Source organism: Capricornis sumatraensis, chromosome 8 (assembly GCF_032405125.1).
Source record: "Capricornis sumatraensis isolate serow.1 chromosome 8, serow.2, whole genome shotgun sequence".
In the NCBI taxonomy this organism is placed as follows: domain Eukaryota; kingdom Metazoa; phylum Chordata; class Mammalia; order Artiodactyla; family Bovidae; genus Capricornis; species Capricornis sumatraensis.
In genome coordinates, this window is record NC_091076.1 from 56,674,096 (window position 1) to 56,694,367 (window position 20,272).

Sequence of the window (20,272 nt, forward strand, 5' to 3'; positions counted from 1 at the left end):
GGCAAACTCTACATTTATGCCCATTTCCAAGAAGAGAAATAAAATGAGACTTGGGAGCTAAATAAGTTATGCCTTTATTCAATTCAATGCCAGTTCTGTTCTGTTTCATGAGAATGGAAAGAGGGATGTGGTAGTTCTTGACACAAAATGCGCAAAAGATCAGAGACTGCTGTTCTTATAATGCCTTTTAAGTTTAGTCATTAAAAAAAACATATTTAGACTAAATTTCAACTGTCTTAAAGAAGGATTCTTTTTTAAAAAACCATTGACTATGAAGTATTTTCATATATTGTCAAGGACTTCTATTTTTAAGGTGGGCATTGATGAGGCTCCACCTTTATACTTTATACCAGTTGATTAATGAAGAAAACCATGAGCATATAAATAATATTATGAAAGGTATAAGGCAGGAAGTTTAAACTGTATTTATTACATGTGTTTAAAAATATGCTTATCTACTAAATTCAGAGGGTTAATGTATATGTATTTAAGTATGTAGAGATTTACAACCATATTTATTTTATTGCAGGTAATGAAGGAAAGAATCATATTAGAAAATAATTTCTATTTTGTGGAAAAAGTCTGAAAAAGACTTGGAAGGGGGTCCAGAAAGACCTGTTTTTCTACAGGACTTGTCTGTTGTAATAGGCCAGCCTGTTTCCTTTGTGAAAAACACTTTCTAGAGGAGTTTCCAACAACAAGGCAAGTGAGGATAAATATATTTGGGGCTGTCGGGTGGCTCAGATGGTAAAGTATCCACCTCAATGCAGGAGACTCAGGTTCAATCCCTGGATTGGGGAGGTCCCCTGGAGAAGGCCATGGCAACCTACACCAGTATTCTTGCCTGGGAAATCCCTTGGACAGAGGAGCCTGGCAGGCTACAGTCCACGGGGTCGCAAAGAGTCAGACACGACTGAGTGACTGAACTGTAGTGTAAACTGTGTGTTAAAATCGTGTCACCTATAAATGGAAATGTAAAGGTGATAAAAACAACTGAATAATTTAGGTAAGGGTAGCAGTATTTCCTTTTCTATTCTTTCAAATTTTTTGTATACATGAAATTATTCAAATTACAAATTTTGAGAAAACCCAGCTGTACGTGTTTATATGAGATATAACTAAAATAAGTTACACAGAAAACGTAGAGGTAATGGTATGGAAAAAGTACACACGTTAGCCTCAAAGTAAAGAAAACTGATATGGCTGTAAAAATATCAGACAAAACAGGCTTTAAGGCAAGAAAAGAAGTTCATGAGCTAACATTTAAAGGACAGGATTTTTCAGGAGTTCTGAATGCCTAAATTTATATTCATTTCACAGTGTCATCACAACTACCTAAGGGGAAAATGTCACCAGTACAGTCTTCCCTCAGTATCTGGGGAGATTGATTCTAGGACCATCGAAGATACCCCAATCCACAGATACCCACATCCCTTACATGAAACGGTATAATATTTGCATATAACCTATGCACATCCACACATACACCTCAAGTTATCTTTCAGTTAGTTCAGTTCAGTTCAGTCTCTCAGTCGTGTCCAACTCTTTGCAACCCCATGAATTGCAGCACGCCAGGCCTCCCTGTCTATCACCAACTCCCGGAGATCACTCAGACTCACGTCCATTGAGTCGGTGATGCCATCCAGCCATCTCATCCCCTGTCGTCCCCTTTTCCTCCTGCCCTCAATCCCTCCCAGCATCAGAGTCTTTTCCAATGAGTCAACTCTTCTCATGAGGTGGCCAAAGTACTGGAGTTGCTGCAATGTGTATTTTACTGAATTTGGAAGAAATAATGCATGTCACAGAGCTTCCCTTGTCTTTCTGAGGGTGAAGAGTCTGCCTGCAGTGTGGGAAACCTGGGTTCGATCCTCAGATTGAGAAGATCCCCTAGAGGAGGGCATGGCGGCCCCCTCCAGTATTCTTGGCTGGAGAATCCCCATGGACAGAGGAGCCTGGTGGGCTACAGTTCACGGAGTCTCAAGGAGTCAGACACGACAGAGCAACTGCCCACAGTACAGCAATCCATGTCCCAAGAGTTCCCGGTGCTGGAGAAGAGACTACGGCAGGCCCTGGGCACCCCACACTGGGACCGCTGGTGTTTGAGGCCAGGAGCCAGCAGAGGGGTCTGGCAGTGGCTGTGGTGGCCTGGCACGCAATGTGGTCTCCCTTCAATGTCATCTCCCCAGGGGATGTGCTACCCCTTCACTGATACCCCTGTGAGTCCTACAAGATCTCCTCTCCCCCTGGCAGGACTCACTTGTCTGATGTATTTTTGGGTGCTGGATTCTCATCCCCCGAACCTCAGCCCCAACCTCCTCACAATGTGTGGTTTCCAGGTGATGCATGGTGCTTGACAGTAAAAGATTTTGTCTCTTAAAAAATAAAGAAGAAGAAGTGAAATAAAGTGAAATGAAATGCTACTTGGTCATAAGAAAGAAGGAAATGTTGCCACTTGCGGCAATATGGATGGACTTGGAGGGCATTATGCTAAGTGAAATAAGTCAGAGAGAGACTGGCTGACTGTATCCAATCACTTACATGTGGAATCTACAGTATAACAAGCTAATGACTCTAATGAGAAAGAAGCAGATTTACAGATACAGAGAACAAACTAGTGGTTACTAGTTTAGGGAGAAAAGTGGGGAGGGCAATGAAGAGGTACAAACTATTAGGTATAAAATAGACTACAAAGACATATTGGACAGCATATGGGACGCAGGAAATGTTTTATAACTAAAAAGGGAGTATAAGCTTTAAGACTGTGAATCAGTGTCGTGTAGACCTGTGACTTACATAGTATCATGTGTAAACTATACTTCAATATAAAATATTAATCTCACCCCCCAAAGGAAAAAAAAATAGTGATTTTATTATAACTTTCACTCAGCTATTACTGTTGTGGTTTACAAAATCAATCCTCTCCTTAAAGAATTATATTTTTACATTTGCAGAATACTTAAAAACCATGCTTTTATTGTTCAGTTTTAGCTTTTTAAGCTATGTCTTTACCATTCTTACAAAAAGGCAAAATGGTTGTCTGAGGAGTCCTTAGAAATAGCTGTGAAGAGAAGAGAAGCAAAAGACAAAGGAAAAAAGGAAAGATATACCCATTTGATGCAGAGTTCCAAAGAATAGCAAGGAGAGATAAGGAAGCATTCCTGAGATCAATGCAAAGAAAGAGGAAAATCATAGAATGGGAAAGTCTAGAGATCTTATCAAGACAATTAGAGATACCAAAGGACCCTTTCATGCAATGATGGGCTCAATAAAGGACAGAAATGGTATGGACCTAACAGAAGCAGAAGATATTAAGAAGAGGTGGCAAGAATACACAGAAAGACTATACAAAAAATATCTTCACGACCCAGATAGTCACAATGATGTAATCACCAACCTAGGGCCAGACATCCTGGAATGTGAAGTCAAGTGGGCCTTAGGAACCTTCACTATGAATAAAGCTAGTGAAGGTGATGGAATTCCAGTTGAGCTATTTCAAATCCTAAAAGATGATGCTGTGAAAGTGCTACACTTAATATGTCATCAAATTTGGAAAACTCAACAGTGGCCACAGAAATGGAAAAGGTCAGTTTTCATTCCAATCCCAAAGAAAGGCATTTCCAAAGAATGCTCAAACCACTGCACAATTGCACTGATCTCACATACTAGTAAAGTAATGCTCAAAATTCTCCAAGCCAGGCTTCAACAGTACATGAATTGTGAACTTCCAGATGTTCAAGCTGGATTTAGAAAAGGCAGAGGAACCAGAGATCAAATCACCAACATCTGTTGGATAATTGAAAAAGCAAGGAAGTTCCAGGAAAACATCTGCTTTATTGAATATGCCAAAGCCTACAACAAACTCTGAAAAATTCTAAAAGAGATGAGACTACCAGAACATCTGACCTGCCTCTTGAGAAATCTGTATGCAAGTGAGGAAGCAACAGTTAGAACTGGACATGGAACAACAGACTGGTTTCATATAGGGAAAGGAGTACGTCAAGGCTGTATACTGTCACCTTGCTTATTTAATTTATATGCAGAGTACACCATGAGGAATGATGGGCTGGATGAAGCACAAATGGAATCAAAATTGCTGGGAGAAATATCAGTAACCTCAGATATGCAGATGACACCACCCTTATGGCAGAAAGCGAAGAAGAACTAAAGAGCCTCTTGATGAAAGTGAAAGAGGAGAGAAAAAATGTTGGCTTATAAGTCAACATTCAGAAACTAAGATCATTGCATCTGGTCCCATCACTTCATGCAAATAGACGGGGAAATAATGGAAACAGTGATAAAGTTTGTTTTCTTGGGCTCCAAAATCACTGCAGATGGTGACTGCAGCCATGAAATTAAAAGACACTTGCTACTTGGAAGAAAAGTTATGACGAACCTAGACAGCATATTAAAAAGCTGAGACATTACTTTGCCAACAAAGGTCTGCTTAGTCTAAGCTATTGTTTTTCCAGTAGTCATGTACAGATGTGAGAGTTGGACTATAAAGAAAGCTGAACGTGGAAGAAATGATTCTTTTGAACTGTGGTGTTGGAGAAGACTCTTGAGAGACCCTTGGACTACAAGGAGATCCAATCAGTCCATCCTAAAGGAGATAAGTCCTGAATATTCATTGCAAGGACTGATGCTGAAGCAGAAACTCCAATAATTTGGCCACCTGATGTGAAAAACTGGCTTATTTGAAAAGACTCTTATGGTGGGAAAGATTGAAGACAGCAGGAGAAGGGGCCAACAGATGATGAGATGGTTGGATGGCATCACCGACTCAATGGACGTGAGTTTGAGTAAGCACCGGGAGTTTGTGATGGACAGGGAGGCCTGGCGTGCTGCAGTCCATGGGGTCGCAGAGATTCAGAAACGACTGAGTGACTGAAGTCAACTTACTATCCTTAAATTCTTAATTTTGACCCATTCTCAAAATTTTATAAATATTGACGATAGGCCTTTAGCTTTAGGGAGAGCAACTTAATTGTGCTCTTCTCTAGAATGCATGATTATCTCTGTTTTAAAAGCTTCAATTCATACAAAAAGATTGGTTTGTCTTTTATATTCAAGAATTTTGCGTGAGTATACCTAGGCATGTGTTTCATTTATTTTTAGTGACCCTTTTTAAAGATTATTTATTATTTTGGTTGCCCTGGGTCTTTGTTGCTGCATGCGGGCTTTTTCTAGTTGTGGTGAGTGGGGGCTACTCTTCATTGGGGTGAGAGGGCTTATCATGCAGTGCTTTCTCTTGTTGCAGAGCACAGGCTCTAGATGCACAGGTTTCCGTAGCTGCAGCACACAGGTACAGTAGTTGCGGCTCCTGGGCTCTAGAACAAGGCTTCAGAAGTTGTGGCGCATGGGCTTGGTTATTTCCCAGCACTTGGAATCTTCCTGGAGCAGAGATGAAACCTGCGTCCCCTGCATTGGCAAATGAATTCTTATCCACTGGGCCACCAAGGAAGTCTTAGTGAAAATTTTTAAAGCTTCAAACAAATATTTCTTTAGCTCAAAAATTTCTTCTCTCATTTAATTGTTAATTGTGTTCTTCTGGTTTCATTTCCTGCTCTGGAATTTCTGTTTTGCATAATTACATCTGTTGGACTCCTTATTTCTCATCTTTCTTTCATTATTTTCAATTATTTGTTGTTTTCCTGTGAGTCTTGAGAGAATTCTCACTTTTTTTTTCATCGTCATTAATTGATTTTTCAGTATGATTTAAGGCATTCATTCCTTCATCAGGGGGTGAACATGACAAAGACATTCCTAATTTTCACTCAGTTTTTCCAGACCTCAGATTTTCCCTTATTCAAGATAATCAATCCTCATTTTGGAGATGAAATATCTTCTTGGGTCCTATCGCAAATGAGATTTTAAATCTTTTAAAATGTTTACTCTTTGCTTGTGATATATTTTGGTTCAGTTTAGTAGGAAAGGATCAGCAGTGTTGGGAATGGAAACTGACGGGAGAAATATTTGACAATACTGTGTATTGTGATTCTGAATACTGATGTATCTGTTTAGATTTCAAGGTTAATTATGAAGTGTTACCAGTTTTGGCTCTAGGTTCTAACATAACTTCACGGAGAATATGAGACATAAAAGGAAACTTTAAAAAAATAGCAATGAGAAAAGCTGAGGCAGACTCAATATGCTTTCATAAGGATGGGACATCCTTGCAATGCAATACCATGTAGCCGTTATGATGATACATTTATTGGCATGGAAAGATGTTTGCCATATACAAATCGTGCTAAAAGCAAGTTTTTAAAAGCATATGTAGCTTGATCCTATTAATAAGGAAATATAGGCCTTAAATGATACTTTAGATGAGTTGGACTTTATTGATATTTATAGAGCATTCCATCCAAAACAGCAAAATGCACATTTTTCTCAAGTCAGTTCAGTTCATTTGCTCAGTCATGTCCAACTCTGTGACACTTTGGACTGCAGCACGCCAGGTTTCCCTGCCCATCGCCAACTCCTGGAGCTTGCTCAGACTCATGTCCATTGAGTTGGTGATGCCATATATCTCAATCTCTGTTGTCCCATCTCTGACTGTCTTCAATCTTTCCCAGCTCAAGTGCACACAACATATTCTGACCACATCCTGGGCCACACAGAAAGCCTTGGTAAATTTAAGAAATTCAAAAAAATATATATATATTTTTTATCACAATGCTATGAGATTAACAAACTCCAAGAAAACTACTCTAAGAAACACAAACCTGTGGTGATAAACAGTATGCTACTAAACCACCATTGAATCACTGAAGAAAACAGAAATGAAATTTTAAAAAAAACAATACCCAGAGACCAATGAAAATAAAAGCATAATGGTCCAAAACTTACGGGATGCAGTAACAGCAGTTCTAAAGGGGAAGTTGATAGACGTACAATCTTACCTAAAGAAACAAGAAAAATCTCCAATAAACAACTTAACTTTACAACTAAAACAACTAGAGAAAGAAGAACAAATAAAACCTAAAGTTAGTAGAAGGAGGAAATCATAAAGATCAGAGCAGAAATAAATGGAATAGAGAGAAAGCAAACAACTGCAAAGATCAATGAAACTAAAAGCTGGTTCTCTGAAAAGATAAACGAGACAGATACACCTTTACCCAGACTCATCAAGAAAAAAAGGAAGAGGATTTAAATCAGTAAAATTAAAAATGGAAAAGGAGAAGATACAACTGACTCCACAGAAATATGAAGGGCCATAAAAGATTGCTATAAACAACTGTATGCCAATAAAATGGACAACCTGGAAGGAATGGACACATTCTTAGAAAAATACAGTCTCTCTAGGTTCAACTAGAAAGAAATAGAATATAAAAACAGACCAACCATAAGCACTGAAGTTGCAACCATGATTAAAAATCTCCCAGCAACCAAAAGTCCAGGACCTGACAGATTCACAGATGAATTTTATCAAACATTTAGAGAAGAATTAACACCTACCATTCTGAAACTGTTCCAAAAATTTTCAGAGGAAGGGAAACTTCCAAAATAATTTTCTGAGGCCACTATCACTCTGATACCAGAACTAGACAAATACACCAGAGAAAAAGAAATTACAGATCAATATCCCTGATGAACATAGACACAAAGATTCTCAACAAAATACCAGCAATCTGTATCCAATAATACTTTGAAAATATCATGCCTGGGGGTCAAGTGTGATTCATCCCAGGGATGCAAGGATTTTTCAACATTCACGCATCTATTAATGTGCACCATATCAACCAATTGAAGAATAAAAACCATGTGATCATCTCAATAGATGCAGAAAAGACTTTTTACAAAATTCAGCACTCATTTATGATAAAAACTCTCCACAAAGTGGGCATAGACGATGCATGCCTCAAAATGGTAAAGGACATATGTGACAAACCTACAGCTAGCATCAAGCTCAATGGTGAAAAGCTGAATATATTCCCTCTAAGATCAGGAACAAGACAAGGATGTCCACTCTCACCACTTTTGTTCGGCATAGTTATAGAAGTCCTAGCTTCAGCAATCAGAGAAGAAAAAGAAGTAAAGGGAATCCAGCCTGGAAAGAAGTTAAATTGTCACTGTTTGCAGATGACAGGTTACTATACACAGAAGACCCTAAAGATGCTACCAGAAAACTGCTAGAACTCATCAATGAATTTGGTAAAGTTATAAGTTACAAAATTAATACACAAAGTCTGTTGCATTTCTGTACATTAACCATGAAAGATTAGAAAGAGAAATTCAAGAAATTCAAATGGTAAATGTGATGCATTTACCATTGCATCAAAAAGAATAAAATACCTAGGAACAAACCTACTCAAGGACACAAAAGACCTATATTCTGAAAACTATAAGATGCTGATGAAAGAAATTGAAGAAGACATAAATATATGTAAAGATATACCATGTTCATGGATTGGAAGAATCAATGCTGTTAAAATGACTATACTATCCAAGGCAGTCTACAAATTCAATGCAACCAATCCTTATCAAATTACCAATGACATTTTTCACAGAACTAGAACAAAAAAATCTCAGAATTTGTATGGAGACAGAGAAGACCCCAAATAGCCAAAGCAATCATGAAAAAGAAAAGGAGCTGGATGAACAGGCTTCCTAACCTCACAGTCTACTACAAAGCTACAGTCATCAAAACAGCATGGTGCTGGACAAATATAGAAACATAGATCAATGGAATAGAATAGAAAACCCAGAAATAAACCCATGCACCTATAGTCAATTAATCTATGACAGAGGAGGCAAGAGTGCACAATGTTGGAAAGACAGTCTCTTCAGCAAATAGTGCTGGGAAAACTGGACAGCCACATGTAAAAAATGAAATTAGATCATTCCTTAACTCCATACACAAAAAATATGTCCAAATGGATTAAACACCTAAATGTTATACTGGAAACTATAAAACTCTTGGAGGAAAACATAGGCAGAACATTCTCTGACACAAGTCACAGCAACATTTTTTTCTACTCCATCTCCCAGAGTAACAGAAATAAAAGAAAAAATAAACAAATGGAACCTACTTAAACTCAAAAGCTTTTGCACAGCAAAGGAAAAAATAACCAAAATGAAGAGACAACCCACAGATTAGGAGAAAATATTTGCAAATGATGTGACTGATAAAGGATTAGTCTCCAAAACTTACAAAGAGCTTATGATACTTAATAGAATCAAAGCAAGAAACACACTCAAAGAATGGGCAGAAGGCACAAATAGACATTTCTCTAAAGAAGACTTACTGATGGCCAATTGGCACATGAAAAAATATTCAAGATAACTTAGTTATTAGAGAAATGCAAATCAACTCTACAATGAGATATCACCTCACACTTTCAGAATGGCTCTCATCAAAAAATCTACAAACATCAAATGCAGGACAGGGTGTGGAGAGAAGGAACCCTCCTGCACTGTTGGTGGGAATGTAAATTAGTACAGTCTCTTTGGAGAACAGCATGGCAATTCCTTAAAAATTTAAAGATAGAGCTACCATATGATCCTGCAATCCCACTCCTGGGCATATACCCAGAGAAAAACTTGGCCTGAAAATATACATGCACCTCAAGGCTCATTGAAGCACTGTTTACAGTAGCCAGACATGGCAACAACCTACATGTTGTTTAAGGAATGCTTGATAAGATTCCTTATATACTGCAACTTCTTTTATATACGTACATACAATACAGTATTACTCAGCCATTAAAAATAATGAAATAAAGCCATTTGCAGTGACATGAATGGACTTAGAGGGTGTCATGCTGAGTGAGGTAATAAAGATGATGATGAAAACAACATCACCACTCTCATTTACTGAGTTCTCACCATGTGCTGGGCACCATGGGAACACTTTCCAAGGATCATTTCATTTCATCCTCACATCAAGCATGTGAAGAAGGCTCTAGTACTTCCCTCATGTTACAAAGAGGGAAAGCGATTACTCAGAGATAAGTCATTAATCAAAGATAACCAATGAAAGCACCAAGAGCTGAGCCCAAGCATTTTGTCACAGTTGCGATATATATTAACAATAGCAGCTATATATAACACTAAGAATAACAGCTATGTATAACATTAACAATAACAGCTATACCTGCATATACATTGTGTGGGTTCTGGACTGGATTCTCTCCTTCCCTGGGTCTTGAGCCTGAGCACAAAGAGAGGAGTGAAACAAGCAATTTCAGAAAAGTAAGTCAGACTGCCAACATTGCCAACAGAACTCACTAAACCAAAGTCACAATTCTCAGCCCTAACCTCTGTGTTCTAAAGATGACTTAGGTAAACTGCAGGCAGACATTGGGGCAGATGATGGAGTTATTGAGATGAAACCTCACCTGTTCTGGAGGTCAGGATGTCCAGGGAGGCATTTGCCTGTGTCAGGAAGTCCTTCTTATCCCATCTGATGGTGAGTCAACTGAAGGGGACATGTGGGTACCTGGCCCGACTTTTGAAGGTTCAGAACCCTGTCACTGAGATATGAGAAGGACCCTTTGCTTCTGACACCCCTTCTGGAAGATAACCAGTGATGTGCCCTCTGCAGTCTTGGGAGTTGTCACCCTGCCCCACAAGAGCAGTGGAAACTCCTTGCAGAATGTTTGAGTCAGAGTCATGCCTGGCAAGACATGGAGGGAAATCGAAGGAATGGCAGATTGAAGGTTAGTTTTATATCCAGGTATTAACATACTAACAGAAGCAGGGCTGTTTTGTGTGGGGGCACTATTTGTAACACACTTCCCTTTCCCTCCTCATTAAAAAGAGACAACTTTTAAACATTATTATAGAAATAGAAACAGTTTAACAAAGAAAATATTCACATTCTGTTTTGGTTCTTTATGATCCTTGCTGCTCTTTGCTCATATACTGTCCATTTTTATGTGGCTGCAATCACAGACTAGAAAAGTGAAAGGTGAAAGTGAAAGGGAAGGCTGCTCAGTCATGTCTGAATCTTTGATACCTCATGGACTATATACAGTATGGGATTCTCCAGGTCAGAATACTGGAGTGGGTGGCCATTTCCTTCTCCAGGGGATCTTCCCAACACAGGGATCAAACTAGGGTCCCCTGCATTGCAAGTGGACTCTTTATCAACTGAGCTATCAGGGAAGCCCCAAAGGGGAAACTGTGGCTGCATCGGCTGGGAATCAAACCAGCGTGATAGGCAAGAATTCTACCACTGGACCACCCGTGTACCACATAGACTGAGTCAGTGGGAATGGCAAGCCACTCCAGTATCCTTGCCTGGAGAATTCCATGGACATAGGAAACTGGTGGGGCTACAGTCCATGGGGTAGCAGAGAGTCAGACACGACCCAGTGACTAACACACGTATTACTGGAGTAGCTTGCCATTCCCTTCTTTAGGGAATCTTCCCAACCCAGGAATCAAACCCAGGTCTCCTGCATTGAAGGCAATTTCTTTACTGTCTGAGCCACTCTTTTTTCCATCTTTTTTTCATTGGCCTCTCTGATGTTTGCATCTCCAGGCTTGAGTGTAAGCTTATTCATATCCACCCCAGGGAGTGCAGAGCAAGAAAATCCAAGAAACAGTAAAATTTTCTATTCTGTCATGTAGTCATGACTCCAGTGGAGAATAAGACAGCTGTTAGTAAGAAGATGGGAGAAGGAAAAGAAGGGGGGAAACTGGTTTTTAAAAGGAGTCTTCATTCTAGTTATTTTCAAGTTAGGAAAACTGATGGTGAGGACACTCACCAACATGCTGACGAGCAGCTCTGCACTCGGCAGGCTTGGCAGTGCCCAGCAGCTACACCCAGAGGAGGGCATCTCTGTCTGTGACAGCAGCCTTTCCAAGACTGGGTGAGGGGAGGGAAAAATGCTTTACATTCCTCTGTCTGCTCAGTCACTGACTCAGGAAATTGGTCTGTGTTACTCAGCTGGTAGCTTCACTACATTTTTCCTGGGAGGCCAAGGGTTCAAATTCTACCCCAGAAGCTTGGCAGCTCCCCAAAGGCAATGCTTGCCTTGTCATGGAAGGCAGATAGCTGCATGCAGTGGAAAAGAGACTTTTTCTCTTTGGTTCTCCCAGGGAAATGAGGAGCAGAGCAGCAGGAACGGCACCATATGACTCATCTTAATTTGATCCAGAAACTCCAAAGAACCCCAATATGAAACTGGCACAACTGTCACCCAATTGCAGGCACTTCTAAGAAAGGAAAAGTTGTGCTCCCTGCTCCCATGCTCCACCATCTCCTTAAATCAGCACTCAGCTCAGACTTTGCTTCCACCACAAGAGTGCAGGCAAGAATGGCACAAAATGGTGGTAGGTCTGCATTGCCAGAGTGAGAAAGCAGAGATCCACAGGGATCCACACTAAACCTGGAACTCAGGGTCACACTTGTGCAGAATATTCTCTTGATGAACTTTTTCTCCAAAATGCTTATACACAACACTTCTTGACTGTCTAATATTACATATAAAAGCAATTTATCACTTGTATACTTATAAGTTTGGAAAGTATGATCACATTAGAAGTTATTTGGAATCATTTGTGTTAAATACACCTGTTAAGTTTGCTTTTGCTTTAATATTGGAAATTGGAGAACTAACAAAATGGTGGCAGAGAGGGGGTTTGGAGAGAGTGAAGATGATGATGAATCTTTCAAATAAAGCAAGTCCCCCTGAATAAAAAATAAATCTGTTAGGAATGTGATGTAATTTATTATTCTGTCTGAACAATTTCTATGGCAGCCTGCCTGGCCTGAAAAAAAAAAAATATTGTGTTGTTTGTGTATTGGGCAATATTTAGGTTTATAAATAGCTTCAAGGGTAGCCCTTGTTTATTTATTTTGTGGACAGCCCTGACTCCAGAGCCCTTTGCCCCAGGGTCATGGGGGACTGTGTGTTGGGGGTGAGGGGAATGGTTCTTTCCTGGAGAAACTGTCTTTAGACTGGAGAAGCTAAGGTGATGGGAGAAACGCCTCAGCTGATGGACCATCACTCTCCCTCCTCCCCCCTTTGAAAAAGACACTGTGCTTGTGACAATGTTCAGAAGGCAGGACCAGCACCGGGACCCCACTGAGAGGCTCAGGTCTGGTGCTTTTGGTCTCAGGACACCTTTCACCAACTCCCCGTGGGTTTCATCTCTAGTTAGTTATTGGATTCTCTCTTCCCGCTACTGTTAAGTGCCTCTCTCCCACACTCCCAGACCTAAACAAGTCTTACGAGAAAAGATGACTGCTTCAGAGGAAAGGAAAGCCGAAAGCCAGAAGGCAGCTGGGCTGTATGGATCTCCCTCATCCCCCGTGGAGCCTAAATTTAGTTCTCATGTTTGCACCTGAAAGTATTAACATCTTTTCTCTGTTTGCAAGAGCAAGTTTTTTGTGTTTTTTAAAACAGTTTTATTGAAAATAGTTCACATACCATACAATTTGTCCACCTAAAGTGTTCAGTTCAGGGCTTTACTATATATACAGAGTTGTGCAATCCTCACCACAATTCACTTAAGAACATTTTATTACCCTCCCCAGAGAAACTCCACAGCCTTTAAGCCAGTCCTTCTCCAGTTACCCCAACCTCCCAGATCTAGAAAACCACTAATCTAATTTTTGTCTCTATGGATTTGCCTATCTTGGATATTTCATAGAAATGGAATGAATGAGCTTCTAAAGCATCCCTCTATTCTCCCACAGAGTTTGGCAAAAGACCTTGAATCTAGTAGTGTTTGAGTAAGGTTAAATTAGATTACTTGGTTTTAGAATTAATATAACCCATGAAGTGGGAAACTAGATAGTCTTATATGAAAAGTCTCAAATACCATTACTCAGAGTGGGCTCATGGCCTGGATATTATTAGAATGGAAAGACAACCTATGATCACAGCTTCCCCTAAAGTCAGCTCCCCTAGATATGGCATCCTGTTCTGACAGCCCCTTCAACTTTAAAACAGCTACACCATAAGCTCAAAAATTCAGAAATCTATCAATCCCTTAGAATATGGGTATTCTCTCATGAGCTGGCACACCACTCTGCCTGTTAACAAGTAATAACACTAAAATTCACTAAAAACCATGTAATTCATTCCCAACATGCTGTTATTCTTTCCAAAACACTTGCTAAGTGAGCATTTGTAGAACATTTGCTGTATGTTGCCTTTATGTCCAAGGATTGAGGTAAAGATCATATGCAACCAATAGTTGAGAGATAATTGGATAAGGGTCCAATTATCTATTCACAGTTTCAACCTCAGATGAACTCCTCTGCCTGAGTAAATTTTCTCATAAGAATTTCCTTTTAATGAAATGTGGAAGTTTTAAGAAAAATGGAGCTTACAGATCACAGTATGGTCTGTTAGATAAATGACCAGGAGTACTATTTTTTAAAACCAGATTTTATAAACAAAGTTATCAGAAAATCCAGAAAGAAAGAAAAAAAAAAAAACCCACAGTGGTTCAGCATTCATGCTTAAATGAAGATAACACATATGCCTGAAGCCCAAGATGTGCCAGGGCTTGGAAGGAAATTGGGGTGGACTAATACCAAGAGCCTTTCAGGGGCTGTTAGGCACTGTCATCCTAGGTCTGACTTCAAAGCCTTCTCTTTGAGGAGAAAGCAAAATGAGACTGACCGGATTAAGGTTTAGCTCTTAGAGCTGTGACAAAGGATCCAGAAATACTCTCTCATACATCTGGCTTCTTTTCACTGAGATGGCACTGAGTCATAAGTGAAATGATCATTTTGTTTAATAATTGAAGACAAGAGAAGCTTTTCAACCTAAAAATGGTCTCTGGCAATGACTCTGGACCCCTGGATGTTGAGAAGTATCTAAGAAGCCTAGGGAGCTCTTGCCTTGGGTTTAAAGTGAGGCCTTTGGATTCTTCCTTTGCATCATCACTTTTCCTAAGGTCTGCCTCATGGTGACCTGGTGACTGTGAATAGTGCTTTTCAGAGTGAAAATGTGGTTTTACTGCTTTAAATTCAGGTTTCACACACTTGAGCCCCTTGCATTAGACACAGATTCTTCACAATTAAAGGAAACATGAAACTGTCCCAATCGTTTCTCTCTTTGGGTAGGGATGTGGTTTATACCTTCTCCCAGGAAGGGCATCTGTCCATAAGAGCTCATCCTAAAGATTAAATCAGTCATTTAGAAAGCACTGGGCTAGGAATTTCTTGAGTCCAGGATGATGGAGTAGAACTAACCATGGAGAAGACCTTCAAGACACTCATGTTTTATTGGTGGTTTGTTGTGGGGGGAAAGGGGGAGAACATGAATGTGGTGAGCCTTGTGATGTAAGTGGCGTGGCATTTGATGAAGCACAGCCTGCTGTAGGTTAGAAAGACTTCCCAGGGGAAGTGATTTCTTTATTGGACCTTGAAGCAGGAATAGGAATTGACCAGGCATCTACAAGTTAGCAGTTGAGGAGAAGAGACAGGCAGAGTTATAAGCCTATGAAAAGGCACAAGAGTAGAGATAGACTGATGTGATCTGGCTTGCCTTGCATGGTGGATATGTGTATTTCAGAAAATGGGGCTATACAAGTCAGAAAAAGCCAGGGAAATAGAAGCCTTGCATTGAAATGAGACATAGCTTTTTTTTCCTAGCTCTTTCTCATTCTTCCCACATGCAAATAATGCCCTGAGTTTTATCTTACTGATTACTACTGAATGTATGAACCTCTCTTTTGCTCTAAATGGACAAAACTGTACTCCAATTTTGGTTCTGCCACTTACTGTGTAATTTCAGACAAATTATCCACATAGAGCTTTTGTTTTGTCTTTTGAAAAATAGGACCAAACTAGGAACAAAATCACGGGACTATTGTGACTGTTATCAGTATCAAACAAGCACAATGACGGGCATTAAAAAGTTTTCATAAAATATTTGTGGAATCATACTGGTACATGAGTGAAAAGGAAACTTTTGCCATCTGGAAAATAGCTTTAGCTGCCCAGACACCAGTAGCTGCCAAAGTGGTCTAGGAGACCTGGGAAGAGACAGAAATGGGATCTGAACTCTGAAGGAGAGTGACAGGAAGCCAGGGGCCCCAGAGCCAGGAGACAGTGGGCCAGAAGAGCAGATCAAAGTGGAGGGATGTAGCTTGTGCCAGACAACAAGGGCATCACAGGTCAGGAGTGCAGACAGGAGGGAGGGGTGGCGGATGCTGCTCATGGCACTTCAGGGAGTGGGCGTACAGCAGCCCATGGCTTCCTCTTTCCTTTTGTAGTCCTGGTGTCCTACCAGACTCTGGAAAGAAATCCAAAAAAGGAATATAGAGAGAGGTAGAGAAAAGGGAAAACAGAACAGCTGTGTTTTTGTATAGTAACAGTATCATTTTGTCATGATAAATACTCTCAGTGGTAAGGAACTTAAACTGTGAAAGACCATCCATGAACAACCAGCAGCTAATCTTATTCTTAATGATGAAGGATTCTTTCCCCGTAAGATCAGAAGCAAGAAAAGATTGTCTGCTATTCCCATTTCTATTAAAAATTGTGCTAGAGGATGTGACCAGGGCAATTCGTCAAGAAAATGAAAGAAAAGACATTTAGATAAGAAAGGAAGACATAAAACTATCTGTATTTGCAGATGACTTGTAATTAGAAAAAAGCTTGAAAGAAGAAAAAGGTTGAAAGATTCACAGTTTCTGGTTTAAAAACTTAATACAAATCAACAATAATCAGGACAATGTTGTATTAGCATGAAGATAAACAAAGATCCACTCCAGTGTTCTTGCCTGGAGAATCCCAGGGAGTGGGGAGCCTGGTGGGCTGCCGTCTATGGGGTCGCACAGAGTTGGACACGACTGAAGTGACTTAGCAGCAAACAAAGATCAATGGGTGAAAACTGAGAGTCAAAAGTAAACCTTCTCAGTTAAAATCAGTTGATTTTTTAAGTGAAGTGAAAGTCACTCAGCCATGTCCAACTCTTTGGACTGTATAGTCATGTCAACTATACAGTCCATGGAATTCTCCAGGTGAGAATACTGGAGAGGGTAGCCTTTCCATTCTCCAGAGGATCTTCCAATCCAGGTCTCCTGCATTGCAGGCGGACTCTCTACCACAGTCTAAAGGGAGTGGCAGAAGATTCAATGAAGAAAAAAGGTCTAACATTTTCAACAAATAATGCTAGGAAAGCTGGTTAAACACATATGAAAGGATGAACTTGGACTCCTACCTCACCACATATACAAAAATTACCTCAAAATAGATCAACTTCCTACATACTAGGACTAAAACTATAAAAAGCTTAGAATAAAACTTGGGGGAAAATCATGACACTGGATTTCACAACGATTTGTTAGATATGACAGTAAAAGCACAAGGAACAACAACAACAAAAAAAAAAAACTAGGTAAGTTGGATTTCATCAAAACTGATAAATTTTCTCCTTCAAAGTATATCAAAAAATGAAAACCACCTAAAGAATGAGAGAAAATGCTTTTACATTATATATATTTATTTGACATCTTCATATAGGATGAGCCTTGAGAATATTATATCACTTGAAATAAGTCAACCACAAAGGACCATATATTGCATCATTCCATTTATATGAAATGTCCAGAATAGGCAAATCCCACAGAGACAAGGTGTAGGCTAGTGGTCACCCAGGATTGGGAGTTAACAGATATGAAGTTTCTTTTGGGGTGATAAGATGCCCTAAAATTGAATGTGCTAATGATTGCACAACTCTGTAAATATACCCAAAGTCACTGAAGTATAAACTTTAAGTGCATTAATTGTACAATATATGAATGATATTTAAATAATGCTGTTATTTAAAAAAATCCAATAATGACACACATTAACTGACTGCTATGCTAATGCCAGGCATTGCGGTAAGCTCTAAATTCTAACCTTAGGGTCAGGAGGGTTTTATTGTATTTATTTAGAGCAAAAAACCATCTAAGTTCAGAGACCACGATCTTGCCCACGGTCACAAAATCAGTAAGTAAGTACCATAATAGTCAGGAATTAGGATTGACCCATTTTTGTCTCACTTTGGGTATTGGAGTCTTATTAAAAGGTCATAGTTTGGATCTTGCTAGTTTTGTTGTGCTCCAAGTCCTGTGTTTACAATATAACTAACCACTAAACTGCAGGAATTAGTGAAAAGTCTGCTTCCAACTTTCTTAGCAGGGTGCTGTGGTGAGGTGTTGGGTCCCAAGTGCTGCTGGATAAGAGGTGGAGAGGATTCTGTCCCCCCATTAGCTCTGTTCTCTGGCTTTCTAAGGACATTTGTTCTAGAGACGCCCTCAACTCCTTCCTCAGATGTGTCACAGCTATAATTCTAGAAGTGAGACTGTTGACCCTCCCCCTTTGGCATCTGATTTTACAGATTCATTCTTGTGTGTGAAATGGGTTCTTGTTACTTTTACCTTTGTCCACTTCCTATTTCCAAGAAATAAGACGTGAGAAGGAAGGTGTTAGGCTCATGAAGAAAAACATGTCGCATAATTCTATGAAGGAAAAATTGGATGAATTTTGTAGATATAACTATGAAGCACATGGATTCAATGTTCTTTTGGGGCTCAGCAATTAAGAAGAAAATGGGAACCCAAACCAATTATGCTTAGGATCATTTCAAATCCCCATTTTTGGAAATCTTGGAAAACATTCCAGGATATTTGATCAATACCTTGACTGTGCCTCTTCCAGACAAAGGTGATTGTGAATAGCTTAAAATGATTCAAGTACATCAGAAGCCACAGGCATGATCACTTTTTCGTGGGAGGTGGTACAATGGCACCCACCATCAATGGAAATTTCGTTGCAGGTATTAACTAAAAACATGGTTACATTAAGAGTTTATTAGAGAGTGAAAATCAATTTAAGTAACAGAATGCAAATTCTAAAGGGAAGAAATGTATTCTTCCATTACACTATCTGTGATAAAGAGCAGAGGCTGGAAAGGAAATTGTCTTCCAATGACTGTCCTCTCTGCTTTCTGTGCATTCTAAAATATTCCCGGGAATTTCTGTGGCCTCATTTCATCCTGTGGTCTTTCCACTGGGTTCTTAGGAATCAGAGCAGAACATACTGCAGTGCTCAGGATCAGAGAGCCACCCCCTAGCTGTCAGTAAATTCAAACCCTTTTTGATAGATTGGGTCGGTAACAAGAGGGCAACAATAATGCCAGGGGAGAAGTTGAGTCCTTGTTGAAACACTGAAATTGTTTGAGGCTGTTCATAAGCAGATATAATGATTTCAAAATGGTTTCTCTCATTATTTCACAGTATTTACTGAGTGCTAGCTACATTCTATGCATTAGGAAAAACAAAACAAAGTACTGAGTGGCTCAGTCCATTGTAACTCCATGAACTGCAGCTCACCGGGCTTCCCTGTCCAGCACCAACTCCCAGAGCTTGCTCAAACAAATGTCAATCGAGTTGGTGATGCCATCCAACCATCTCATCCTCCGTTGTCCCCTTCTCTTCCTGCCTTCAATCTTTCCCAGCATCAGGGTCTTTTCAAATGAGTCAGTTCTTTGCATCAGGTGGCCAAAGTATTGGAGTTTCAACTTCAACATCAGTCCTTACAATGAATATTCAGGACTGATTTCTTTTAGGATTTACTGGTTGGATCTCCTTGCAGTCCAAGGGGCTCTCAAGAGTCTTCTCCAATATCAAAGTTCAAAAGCATCAATTCTTCAGCAGCAGTCAATTTTCTTTATAGTCCAACTCTTACATCCATATATATCTTTGATCAGATGGACCTTTGTCAGCAAAGTAATGACTCTGCTTTTTAATATGCTGTCTAGATCAGGCATAGCTTTTCTTCCAAGGAGCAAGCATCTTTTAATTTCATGGCTGCAGTCACCATCTACAGTGATTTTGGAGCCTAAGAAAATAAAGTCTCTCACTATGTCCATTGTTTCCCCATCTATTTGCCATGAAGTGATGGCACCAGATGCCATCATCTTTGTTTTCTGAATGTTGAGTTTTAAGCCAACTTTTACTCTTCTCTTTCACTTTCATCAAGAAGTTCTTTAGTTCTTTTTCACATTCTGCCGTAAGGGTGGTGTCATCTGCATATCTGAGGTTATTTATATTTCTCCCAGCAATCTTGATTCCAGCTTGTGCTTCATCTGGCCCAGCACTTCTCATGATGTAGTCTGCATATAAGTTAAATAAGCAGGGTGACAACATACAGCCTTGATGTACTCCTTTCCCAATTTGGAACCAGTCTGGTCCCATGTTTGGTTCTAACTTTGGCTTCTTGACCTGCATATCTATTTCTCAGGAGGCAGGTAAGATGGCCTGGTATTCCCATCTCTTGAAGAATTTTCCACAGTTTGTTGTGGTCCACACA